Source organism: Eupeodes corollae, chromosome 2, assembly GCF_945859685.1.
Source record: "Eupeodes corollae chromosome 2, idEupCoro1.1, whole genome shotgun sequence".
Classification (NCBI taxonomy): Eukaryota; Metazoa; Arthropoda; class Insecta; order Diptera; family Syrphidae; genus Eupeodes; species Eupeodes corollae.
Genome location: NC_079148.1, coordinates 70,418,443 through 70,432,331, shown reverse-complemented (window position 1 = coordinate 70,432,331; position 13,889 = coordinate 70,418,443).

Below are 13,889 nucleotides of genomic sequence, written 5' to 3'. Positions count from 1 at the left end.
TACTGAAAAATAATAATTCATTCTAATTTTGATAATAATTATATCACAGATAGGTTATGCTTAAATATAATAAAAAATAATTTCCGATGATTTATTTTATCAGTGAAAAAAAAATACATTAACAGTTAACAGATAAATAAATAAATAGGAAACAAAATAAATAAATAAATACATACACAAATGAATAAATAAATAAATACCCAAATGAATAAAGAAATAAATAAATAAGTAAATAAACAAAAAAGAGGCTGGGATGCGACCCACACTGATAACTTCCCATCCCCTCTGTATATTTGTCTTGCTTAAAAGTTTGTAGGTTTTCGTGTTCCGTTAAAAAAGTTGTCAATTGAATTATTCTTAAAATTTTAATATTACTAACAATATTTTTCATATCAAGAAATAGTTAAGTTAGAAAATCGAGTTTTGTTAAATAGATTTTTAGTCGAAAACAAATTTTTACCAATTTTAGTAGCATTTCTTAAATTTTAACAAATTGGATGAATAAAATTAATTTGAGAGAATCAATAACCGAACATCAATTATTGCAAAACTTGAGTGCTATTTGTTGTAGATTTTATTTTTTTTATGAAAAAACGGACTGTTATATTTTTATAAAAAAAACTACTGAAAACAATTTCTGTGAAACAAAAAAGTTTTAAGACAATATTTTTAATTCTTAAAAGCTTTTTTAGTAAAGTAAATTTTTAACGAAGTTTTTTTTTTGTTAGCTTTTTATTTTTTTGTAAAGAAAACTGTCAATTCAATTTTCCCCAAAATTCTACTGAGTGTTGACAACAATATTTTTTTAAAGATGAAAGTAACTACTTTATCTCAAAGTTTTGAAAAGATATTTGAGTCTTAAATCACTATTTATCAACTTTTATTCATATTTTTGTTAAGGTTTTTATTTTTTCTAAAAAGTTGTCTATTTTTCTCAAAAATTTTTCGAATGTTGAAAACAATTTAGTTATTTGTTATTTAGTTATTTGAGGCGAAAATAAATGTTTACCAACTTTTATTAATTTTTGTATCTATTTTTAATTTTTTGTAAAAAAACTGTCTATTCGATTTTTTTCAAAATTTTACTAAATGTTAAAAATAATATTTTTCGGCAGCTTAAAGTAGCTTTAATAAAATAACTCGAAGCTTTGAAAAGATATTTAAGTCGAAAATCAATTTTTACCAACTTTTATTAATATTTTTTTAGGTTTTTATTTTTTGTAAGAAAACTTTCCATTCGATTTTTCTCAACATTTTTAGAATGTTGAAAACAATATTTCTTATAAAACAAAATAAGTTTGAAGCCTTAATCTCAAATTTTTGAAAAAATATTTGAGTCGAAATTCAATTTTTACCAACTTTGAGTATTGTGTTTTTTTTTTAGGTTTTTATTTTTTATAAAAAAAACTGTAACTTAGATTTTTCTCAAAATTTTATCATTCTTTGTTGCACAAAATTGTTTGGGAGATGAAATCATAATATTTAAGCCGTGAAATTTTCGAGGTGACAGTTTTTTTCTTTCAGTTTTTTGATTTATAAAAACTGTTAATTGGATTTTTTTCCAAAAATATAATTATTTTGTATAACGTTACAATATATAATATAAAATTTAATTATCTATCGTTATTGGTTCATAAGATATTAAGGTTTAACCAAAATTTTAATTTTTTTTAAACTGCTATGGTAAGAAAAACACTAACGCAATTTTCTTGAGAGGCCTTTCTGCATCTTTCTGCCTTATTATCTGTATAAAAAAAATTAATTGAAGTCGATATCTCTTCTGGTTCTTGAGCTATGGAAGACGAATAAAACGTCGCGAACGTATGGACGTATGTACGTACACACGCACGCACAGACGTCTGCTAAAAATCTTTTATTTCGGCTCTAGGGACCTTGAAACGTCGTGAAATGTCAAAATTTTCAATTTGACAAATCGGACCCATCGCATTAACTTGCTATGGGAAGTTAATAAATAAGGAAATATGTATGTATATTTAAATATAATATAATTTTGTAGTACCTGTGCCATGATGGTTAGTGCGTTGGACTGTCATGCCAGAGGTCTTGGGTTCGATCACTGCCTTTTCAGGGGGACTGTCTCTTGCGAGGAATTGACAAATTCTCCAAGAGTAACACTTGTCATGTAAAAGTGCTTTCACAAATTTTCCGTTCGGATTCGTCATATAAACTGTAGGTCCCCTTCATTCCTAACAACATTGCTCGCACACAAGAATGGTTGAGAGTTGCCAGTCACTAGGCCCTAGTTCTCATATGGACTGTTGCGCCACCCAATTTTTTTTTATTATATTAATTAGTAAACGATAAAAAATGTATAAATTAATAAGTAGACAATAGAATGATAATATAATTAGATACATTAATTAACAAATAAACAAAATATACATATTATGATGCATAAATAAACAATTTAAAAAATAAAATAAATACACAAGATAATAAGTAATACATATGTTCATAACAATATACATATATGAGTAGGTATACAAGAAAAAAAATGTATTTGACAATTTGTTAAATTAGGTTTCTAATTAGAGAGTTGTCACACAATACACTTTTTCTAGAAATTTTGTTATTGAGAATTTAAATTTTCTAGTCTACTTTTAACACTTTTGTTGTCCCTTAATTGAGCTTGAGCATCATTGTTAAAATTTTGTTTCGAAGAATTTGCATTTTTTTAATATGCATTATAGCACAATCTACAAATACGCACGATCCACATAACAGTATTTCTTGAAAAACGACTTTAAAAATAATGGGCCATATTCATAGTTTTTTGATAAGTTATGATTTTGTCTTTGCTAAACTAAACTGCAGTTTATGTTATTCATAGACAATTTAAAGCAATTTTTAACCAGAATTGATACTTTTGAAATAGATGACGACAGATTGAATGAAATGCTTTGATTCGATAAAAATACTGCCAAGTTTATGATTGATCTTCTAAATATGATTCGATAGTCGTTGTGGGGTGCAGTCGCATCGAGAGCTTTTGTTTCCTTCTTTTACAAATTTTCAACGTTCCAACCATAAACACAGCAATGTCTAAAACTGATCTCGCTTTGAAAGTCTTTCGTGATGGATTAAACGTAGATGTAAATGAAGGAGAAATTGACCAGTGCTATTTAAAAAAAAATTAACGTAGCAAATTCACAAACTTCTGATAGCGGTAGGGGGAGCAGTTTAAGAAGCAAAAATATTCTCCAAGTAAAATTCATCTCTCATCAGTCCAAGGAGAAAATAATGACAGCAAAAAGAGAAAAAAAAGAACAATTGACTACCAACTCACTCAATGCACAAGTGGAATCTGAAAATATGTACATCAACGAATGCCTTAGCCTATCATATCATATCAAACAAGACGATTACTAAACACTGCAAAGTCCATGAAGGTCAACAAGGGGTATAAATATGTCTGGACGAAGAATGGGGCTATATATATCGAGCCCTTACCGCAAAATTATCGTAAGCGACAAAAATCAAATTTTACAGGGGAAGGTTTTTTTTAAATATTTTTTAACCAAAAATGTCTCAGTTAGTTAAAATTTCACATGCATTAATAATTTTAAGATATTTAGATATATTATTTAAAAAAAACACAAAAAAATAAGTATTAAAGCTATTTATGGCGCTTACATTATTTTTGCTGTCATAATCTACGGTTATTTTGGCGTTTACGATAACAATATCTGTTAAGATCACTATGGCCAAGAAATTTTATTTCATAAATAATTAGACACTTAAAAAGGGGTTTAAAAGGAAAAGTCATATTATAATTGCAAAATATATTTATTTACATTAAAGATTTGGAATAATGAGTTAGACTTATGTTTGTACATATTTAGTTATAAAATAAAATAAAGTATTTCTTTCTTTCTTCTTCCGTTTTAACTTAACACCACGCATTGTTCCATTATAGTTTTCAAACAAAATAATTATAAATAATAAAAAAAAAAAATAATGAGGTCAATCAGACTATGTACTAGGTATACTTTACTTATATAAAATTAAGAAACATATTAATTTTCTCTATCCGAATCATCTTCGTCCGTTTCAGCTAGGGCATCACGTATGGTTCCATCATGCCTCATACTTAAATACTCTTGATGGTATCTGTTGGGTATTATATTTTTATTGCATAGCTCCTGTAAATCTTTGTATTTAGCTGCTGAAATTTTGAGCTCTTCTACGTATAAAGGTGTGGGTCCTTTTTGGACCGTAGCAATGTTTGCTCTCGACCTGGTCATGGAATCCATATTAATTTCGTAATTGTCACTGTCTTCAAAAAAACCGTAATTAAATTTAATAATGGGATCATTTTTATGAAATTGCACAATTCTTAGTGCATTAAAATTTATTTTAAATTAAGCTGGCAATACAAATTGTGAATAGGACTTCCAATTCATGAAGTCTCCATAATTTAAAACATTTACAATATAGCTTTTTGGATTATGTCTGGCATTTGTAATCATAGTTGGCCATTCAGAAGGAGGCCATATGGTTTTATTGCGAACGAAACTTTCAATTGTGCTATGAATCGAGTCAACAGGCATCATGGTGTGTCCAGGTAAAAGATAAGTGACCTTTATTTCTGTAATTGTTGTTGCAGTTTTCAAGAAAAGAATAAACATTGATATCATTGCACGGTTTCTATTTTGCCCAGCACAGCTATCAGAATATAGATTAACAACAGTATGAGTACCTTTTTGATCTAACATATTCAAATACTTAAAAATAACTGTAACTATTTCATTACAGCCCCTTTTTCCTTGGCATTCACCCCACACGTAACAATATCCATCCCTTGTGCCACTTTCATATATACTTTCATTATAATATGCGTATTTTCTCGAATAATATAAGGTCACACTTTTACCATGTGGAGTACTGAGGACTTTTTCCAAATCAAAGCTTACGCATAAGGAGTTAGAATCAGCTACCTTGCTAAGTTTTTGGTCTTCTAAAAAGAGTTTCTTGCATTTTTCTTTATCCAGAATGTGATTTTTATATTCAGTGGTTTGCTGAAAAATATTTTTGTTTTCAGGTGATAAATTTTTGCACTTCTCACAAAAAGTACATTTATCTTTTTAGGCAAGTGGAATCCAATATTAAAATCTGTTTTGAAAATGTTGCGAAATACTCTTTTTGATAATACTGATGATTCTAGATTCTTTTCCTTTAAGTGATCAACATAGTGTGTATACAAAAACGATAATTATGTTCTGAAATTCTTGAGGTAAATATACTTTAGAGCTTTTATTGCGACAATAGTGGGATGGAACAGCAGGCAACATCTGAATGAACGATTTTAACTGTGCGATTTTTACTTCATCAGATTTGTTATGAGGATGATGAGTTTTTTTTTCGGGATTTTTTCGAGCGGTGTTCAGAATTCTATTTTAATTTTCGATGGTTCTCAAAGACATTTGGGATATGTTTAGGGTCTTAAGTAAAAATTGTTGGCATACTTTAATATTCTGCCCATTGTAGCTTATAAAATAATGGTATGATTTTTTGCGAATATTACTATTAGCTCTTTTTCTGCCAATCGGTTTTTCTTTAGCACATGACAGCAGGAAATCTTTTCGTCTTTTATCACACCCTAATCCCCAATAGTTTTCTAAAATATTATTCCGATCATCTTCAGTTAATTTATTTGCACACGAGTTTCCACATCTTTTATTCATACATGGGTTAGGTTGCACAGATTTCCCAACAGCACGGTTATTTTTTGATAAAATGCGTTTTGGTATAGGTTTTATTTTCCTGTATCCTCTTTTACCAACACACGTTTCTTCATCTATTTTTTGAGCTGACTCATCTTCATCTGAATCACTGGATGATGAGGCTGGCTTCCATGAATCTTCACTATCAATACAGGCATTGTTGTCTTGGAACTCCAAGGACTTCCTGGACACGTTTTGTTCTTGTTGGTCAAACAGTGAACTTGTGCTCGGCTGTATTAATTGATCAATGAAAACTGGAATAGTAGGATTGCCTATATTAGTATGATCATTATTATTTGTGAAGTCTAAATGTGATATTTTATTTTGGTTATCTAAATCCATTAAAGTGTAAGAATTGTCAGTATCAGAATCACTGTAATCAACAAGTGAAGTCACAGGTAATGGTGCATGTGGGTTGGTAATTTGCTCAGAATTTAAATCGATCAAAGATGGTGATGTGGTATCAATTAATATTGGGTCCATGTTAATATCGTTGTTGCTGTCTTTTAGTAACAATGAATGTAGAACTAAAACTTCCGTATCTTGCTGTATATTCTCGGAAAAAGCAGTTTCGTGATTACACTATTCTTGGTAAGGGGAGTGGTGATATTAACTGCGTAATTTTGTTCATTCGTGACTATAACAAACAAATAATAAATTTAAATTTTACTAGACTAATTTATTGTTCTGATCAATACTAATTAAACGCACCAATAATTTAAATGGGAGAATATTACACTTCAATTACCAAAATTAAAATATAATACATACCTTACTGCTGGGGTCGACTTTATTGTTTTATTTGATAACTGTCGAGTATCTACAATCAATACAATGAATACACAATGATAAACAGTAATTTGAACGGTTTTTAGGATGAAACTACTTTTAAACCAATAATTCAATGAAAACGATATTTTAGCATCATAACTTTCGCGGAAATAAACAAGGCACCATAGGTCACACCTCAAGGTGAAGCACGAATCGAAGTCGATTGCGATAACAAGTAGGGTCGGTTGCGCTACAAAAAAGCAATTGCAGGCATGTAAGATAAATTTAGTTGTTGTCGCTTACGTTAAAGCTTTACAAATAAATAGAGTCACGATAAATTTAGCAAACGCTATAACTTTATAACGGTTTTTTTTTATGAGCGAAACATTAATCTGGATGGGTCCGTTATGGCTTAAAATAGCAGTTTCGATAAAAAACGCATTTTTGACAAAAGTGTCGCTTACGATAATTTGGCGGTAAGGGCTCGATATGCGGAAGAAAGAGGGTGACAACTTTGTAAGAATAAACAGTGCTGTCCCAAATATAGTCTTAAATGCATGTGAATACCCAGTTGAAGATGTAGTTAGATATTGTTTTTGTTTACATCAAAATATACGTAGCTTAAGAAAAAATTTTTCTATCTATTAGTTCATGTTGAATCTCTTATTAATTTACCTGTAGTAATAGTCTTGAGTGAGATTTGGGTATACGATTTTGAACTTAGTCTATATAATATACCGGGATACTCTTTATTTGCCAATTGTAATAACTCATATTCTGCTGGAGGTGTAGCTGTGTATGTTAAGGATGGTTTTATGTGCAATTGTTTGAAATTAAATCTAACTAGCGCTGACTCAATGAAACTAACGATTGTGTTCGATAATTTTAACTATACTATACTGTGCTTATATAGATTACATGGTTTTAATAAAAAAAATTCATTGACGAATTTAGCAATATTCTTAAAACGATAAAGGCAAAAAATTTAATTGTTTTGGGAGATATTAATATTGATATACTCAATGACTTAGATATTGATGCCGAAAACTATTTGCTTACAATGGATTCCAATGGTCTCAAGAGTCTTATTAATGAACCTACCCGCGTGACCGATTCAACTGAAAGTTGCATTGATCACATATTTTTAAGATCTCATAAGAATAATAAAAACTTATTTAGTGGTAGTGTCCATGATTTTAAGCTTACTGATCACAGAATGACTGTGCTTACTTATCATAGTGTTCATATAAGTTCTGAGAAACTGAAACCAACAGCTAATCAAACGAAATATAAAATTGATTTTGAATTATTAAAAGAATGCTTGAAATACGAATTCTGGGATCAAGTTTATTTAGCTGTAATACCTGCAATTGCTCAAATTCTTCAGATTTCGAAGATATCCAAGTTAACAGCTTTGTTTTTGAAGAGATAACTTCGAGAGAAATCTATAATGTAATTTTGGGCTTAAGAAATACAAATTCTTGCACGACTGATGGTGTATCAAGTGTATTTTTGAAACACATTGCCTTCTACGTAGTAGACGTCTTGTGTTTTTTATTGAACCAAAGTATTTATAGGGGTTGCTTTCCTGATCACCTTAAATGCGCGGAGGTTATACCACTTTTTAAAAAAGGTTGCAGAAAAAAGATTTCGGATTACAGACCTATATCTCTCCTCTCCACTTTTTCTAAGATCTTTGAAAAGTTCGTATTGTGTCGTTTTTAGATAAATTTAACTTCTTTTGCAGCAATCAGTTTGGTTTCAGAAAAGGTATGTCAACGGAAGATGCCATATTGAGGGTTTGTAGCCAACTGTATGCTAGTCTTAACTATAATAAAGCAACCATGGGTCTATTTATTGATATGACAAAGGCATTTGACATGGTGGATCATGATCTATTGCTTCATAAATTATACAATGCTGGTTTTCGAGGTCATATTTTTTCGGTGGCTTCAATCTTATTTAAAAGACAGAAAGCAGATGGTAAATGTCAATGGAATTTTAAGTGAATCAAAACCTTTAAGAAATGGTGTACCACAGGTTTCAGTACTTGGCCCATTGTTTTTCCTTATATACATCAACTCTCTCCTTAAACTAAAACTTAATGGTATTCCTACTGCTTTTGCTGACGATATCGCATTTACGTATGAATGTAAAAACTTATTTGAATGTGTTGTTAATATTGAGGAAGATCTTGAAATCCTAAGATTGTGGTTTACCTCACATAAATTAATCATTAGTGAGAAAACTAAACTAATTTCTTTTAAATTACCCGGAAATAGCTTAGAAGAATATAACCTCTGTTTTCATGCCTACGACTGTAATCGATTTGCATTACCTATTCACAATTGTGTTAGAACAAATTTTAAATCTAGCTTGCAGTGCTCTGAAAAATGTTTCAAAATTGAATCAGTAGATCACTTCAAATACCTTGGCGTTGCGATCGATTATAATCTAAATTGGAAAGTTCAAATCCAAACGTTAAAAACATACATGATGTTGGTCACACGTAAAATGTATCTATTAAAAGAGTTTTGTTCTCGAAAAGTACTTACTCGAATTTATTATGGCCTTTCTCATTCAAAGTTGCAATACGGGATCACTTGTTGGGGTGGTTCGTATGCTAACTCTCTTCGACCTATACTGATAGCTCAGAAGCACTTAATTAGAATTATTAACAAAAAGAATCGGTTAGCTGAAAGTTTGCCTTTATTTAAAGATTTGCGAATTCTTCCAATGATAAATTTATACGTATTTAAAGTTCTAAGAGAGTTTTTTAAACAAAGCGGTAACATTCCGAGTAGGAGTTCTCAAATGTATAATTTGCGGATAAATAATTTGAGATTAGTAAATGTTCCAATTGCTCATAAAACTCATTTTTCACATTTTTATACATACACAGCTCCATATCTTTTTAATAAATTACCTTTATGTATCAGAGAGACTCTTCGTTTTACTTCTTTTATTAAAAAAGCCAAAGACTGGTTATTCACTCTGAATTACAATTGTATTGAATCTTTTATCTAAATATTAGCTATTTTTCTTTTCTTTAAATTGTTAATGTAGGTCATGAACTTCTACGTATATAAATTTGTATTCATTATTTATTTATTTTTTATTCATTTTTCCATTTCATTTCAAAATTAATTTAAATATAACAATAGTAGGATAACTTAAAGATAATTTAAGAAATGGATAAATTAGTAATCGTTCAGTAATCTTAGAACATAAAGTTCAAAATTAGTGATGAACGACACTTCAAGAAAATTTTTTTTATTTTTTTTTTTTTTTTTTTATTTTGAAAGATCTGATGTGGGGTACATCAGTTACAATATTAGATAAGAAGAAATAATTCATAGTTGTATATAAAATCAAAGGTAATTCATAGAACTAAATAAATTTCAAAGATAGAACATAATAAAAATAGATAAATAATAACAGAAAAAAAGGGAAAAGGAGAAAAACAATTAAGAGAAAATATGCCTATTCTGTCGCCTTTATACTCTGAATATAGATTCAATATTGGTGTGATCAAAAGTGAACACTTACTTACTTACTTAAGGTGGCGCTACAGTTCGGGGCGGACCTGGGCCTCAACCAACAAGCGTCTCCAGCCAGCTCAGTCCCTAGCTAGCTGTCTCCAGTTTCGCACGCCAAGTTGGTTGAGGTCCTCTCCCACCTGGGTGCGCCACCTGAGTCGCGGTCTTCCTCTACTGCGCCGTCCCTCGGGATTGGATTCGAAGACCTTCCGGGCTGGAGCGTTGATGTCCATCCGCTCTACATGACCTAGCCATCTAAGCCGTTGGACTTTGATTCTGCTAACTAGGTCAGTGTCGCTGTACAGCCCGTACAGCTCGTCGTTATATCTTCTCCTCCATTCTCCATCTATGCGTACGGGACCAAAAATCGCCCGAAGAATTTTTCTCTCGAAGCATCCTAAGACGCTCTCATCTTTCTTTGACAGGGTCCAGGCCTCAGCGCCATAAATGAGAACCGGGATGATGAGTGTCTTATAGATGGTGATTTTACATGCTCGAGAGAGGACTTTACTTCTCAATTGCCTTCTAAGTCCTAAGAAGCAGCGATTTGCAAGAGTTATTCTTCGTTTGATTTCAGCGCTGGTGTCGTTGTCTGAATTAATAGCGGTGCCTAGGTAGACAAAGTCCTTAACTACCTCAAAGTTAAAGCTGTGAATGGTGACGTTTTGTCCAAGACGTCGTCGTTCAGTGTCCTTTTTTGATGACAGCATATACTTGGTCTTGCCCTCATTGACCACTAGACCCATCTTCTTCGCTTCCGTCGCAATGCTCAAAAACGCTCTACTGACATCACGCTTTGATCTTCCAATTATGTCAATATCATCTGCGCATCCGAGTAATTGGATGGATCTTTGGAAGATTGTGCCTCTAGTGTTGACGGTTGAGTTTTGCACAATTCTTTTCAGAACGATGTTGAAGAAGTCGCATGACAGTGCATCGCCTTGTCTAAAACCTTTTTTGACATCAAATGCATCGGTAAGATCTTTTCCGACCTTGATAGAGCAGCGTGCATTCTCCATCGTCATTCTGCACAAACGGATAAGTTTGACAGGGATGCCAAAGCTAGACATTGCTCGGTAGAGCTCTTCCCTATAGATGCTGTCATACGCGGCTTTAAAATCGATAAAGAGATGGTGGGTATCGATTTGAAGCTCCTGGGTTTTTCCAAGATCTGCCGTAGTGTGAATATTTGGTCGATAGTGGACTTTCCTGGTCTGAAGCCACACTGATAAGGACCAATCAGGTTGTTGACGAATGGCTTCAGACGTTCACATAATACGGCAGAGAGGATCTTATATGCAATGTTAAGGAGACTAATGCCTCTGTAGTTGGCGCAGTTTAGAGGGTCTCCTTTCTTATGTATCGGGCACACTATGCTGAGATTCCACTCATCGGGCATGCTTTCTTCCGACCATATTTTGCAGATGAGTTGGTGCATGCTCCGTACCAAGTCATCGCCTGCTGCTTTGAATAGTTCGGCGGTGATGCCGTCAGCTCCAGCAGCTTTGTTTGACTTAAGTTAAGATATAGCTATCTTCACTTCGTCAAGGTCGGGTAGGCGGAATTGTTGATCTGCGTCGCCGAGGTTGAGTGGTTCTATCTCCCTTACAGCGGGATTCGGTTCGTCATCGCCGTTATATAATTTGGAGAAGTGATTTTTCCATATTCTCAGCATCGACTGTGGTTCTACTACGATGTTCCCTTGATCGTCTTTACAGGCTTCGGTTCGTGGCTGGTACCCTTGGGTGGTTTTTTTCACCTTTTGGTAAAATTTACGAACCTCATTCCTGTTGTGACATCAATCTATCTCCTCGATCGCGCGCTTCTCATGCTCTCTTTTTTTCCATCTAAGAAGCCGCTGTTCCTCTCTCCTCTTCTGCTCGTAGAGCTCGCGAGCAACTCTCGTCCTTTTGTGCAGCACCGTTTTGTATGCCTCTTGTTTCGCTGCGTGAGCTTGCCGGCATTCGTCGTCAAACCAGGGGTTTCGCTGTGGTGGCCGTGTGAAACCTAGCACTACAGAGGCGGCATCTCTGATGGCTGCAAGGCAATGTTGCCACTGGTTTTCAATGCTTAATGCAGGAAGCATAGGACTCCTTAGGAGGTTATTAGAGACTCGATCGGAAAAGGACATGGCAGTCTCTTGCGATTGTAGCCGTCTAACGTCGAATCTTCTCACAGTACTTCCTTGTTTTGGCTTGGATCGGGATATCCGTAGCCGTACCTTGGCTACAACGAGGTAGTGGTCCGAGTCAATATTGGCCTCTCGGAATGTTCGGATATCCTGGATACTGGAGAAGTGTCGTGCGTCGATCGCAATGTGGTCAATCTGATTGACGGTTGATTGATCAGGAGATTTCCATGTCCCCTTGTGGATATTGAGATGCGTGAGCTGCGTACTAGCTACCAGAACGTCTCGCCCCGCAGCGAAATCGACCAGCCTGAATCCGTTGTCGGAGGTGGTGTCGTGCAGGCTGTATCTCCCGATTATGCCACCAAAGATGTCTTCTCTTCCTAGCTTGGCATTAAAATCTCCTAAGACAATTTTAATGTCATAGCCAGGGCACTGCTCATATGTCTTGTCTAAGAGCTCGAAGAATATGTCTTTGGTGTCTTCATCTTTCTCCTCTGTTGGGGCATGCGCGCATATAAGGCTTATGTTGGCGAATTTAGCCTTGATGCGGATTGTCGTGATGCGCTCGCTCACACTGTTGAAACTCAAGACTTTTTGCCTGAGCCTAGTTCCAACAACAAATCCACACCCAAATAGACGCTGTCTTTGTTCTCGTTAGCAGTCGCCGTAGTAGATATCGCAGTCTTTTAGTTTGCGTTTGCCCGGTCCATCCCATCGCACTTCTTGGATGGCTGTAATATCTGCCTTGCAGCAGTTTAGGGCTTCCGCTAATTGTTCGGCTGCACGTGGTCTGTTAAGGGACCTAACATTCCACGTACATATCCGAAGTTCGTTGTCCTTATTTCGTTTGCGTGGGTTGTCAACAGTGAATCCGTCCGTATCCGAGGCTTGTTGTTGCTTCGAAACTATGATGTTTTTACGTGGCCAGGAATTCACCCCGACGGCACAACCCCCAACCTGGAGGGCCAGATCCTTAGTATAACTCCAAGGAAGGGGAGCCGGATGAACCGCTCCTTATAGGTCTGGGCTCCGAATATGTCGAAGAAGCCCTATAAGGTGTTCACTAAGTAGTTTAACCTTACTGGAACTGTAGACGCCACCGTTGATTCTATCTCGAGAATTCGTCCGCTGCCGCCTGGATAAGGAGAGGTGTTCAAAAGTGAACAACCAATCTTTAATTCCTTTAATAAAAATATTTTTATTTTGATTTATTCGAATTGAATACGGAAGTTTATTAAAATATTTTGGGGCAGTAAATAAGTAAAAATGAGAAAAATGAGTTGTACGTGCCACTGGTATGTTAACAAAAGCCATGTTGTTTATTCTTAAGTTATGAGACTCATTGTATCGACTTAGTTTATTACCACTTTGTTTGAAAAATTCTCTAAGTACCTTGAAAATATATAGATGTTTTATTGGTAAAATTTTGAGATTTTTAAATAGAGGCCAACTATGAGTGCGACGGTTACACTGAGAGATAATGCGAACCAAGTGTTTTTGTGCAATGAAGACAGGATCAAGTGTGTTTAAATAAGTCCCACCCAAACTAGTTATACCATATTGTAACTTTGAATGTGCAAGACCATAGTATATTTTACATACAACTTTTTTTGAGCAGTATGGTTTAATGAGATACATTTTACGAGCAATTAGACACATATGTGATTTTAATATTTGAAGATGATCTTTCCAGTTCAAGTCAAT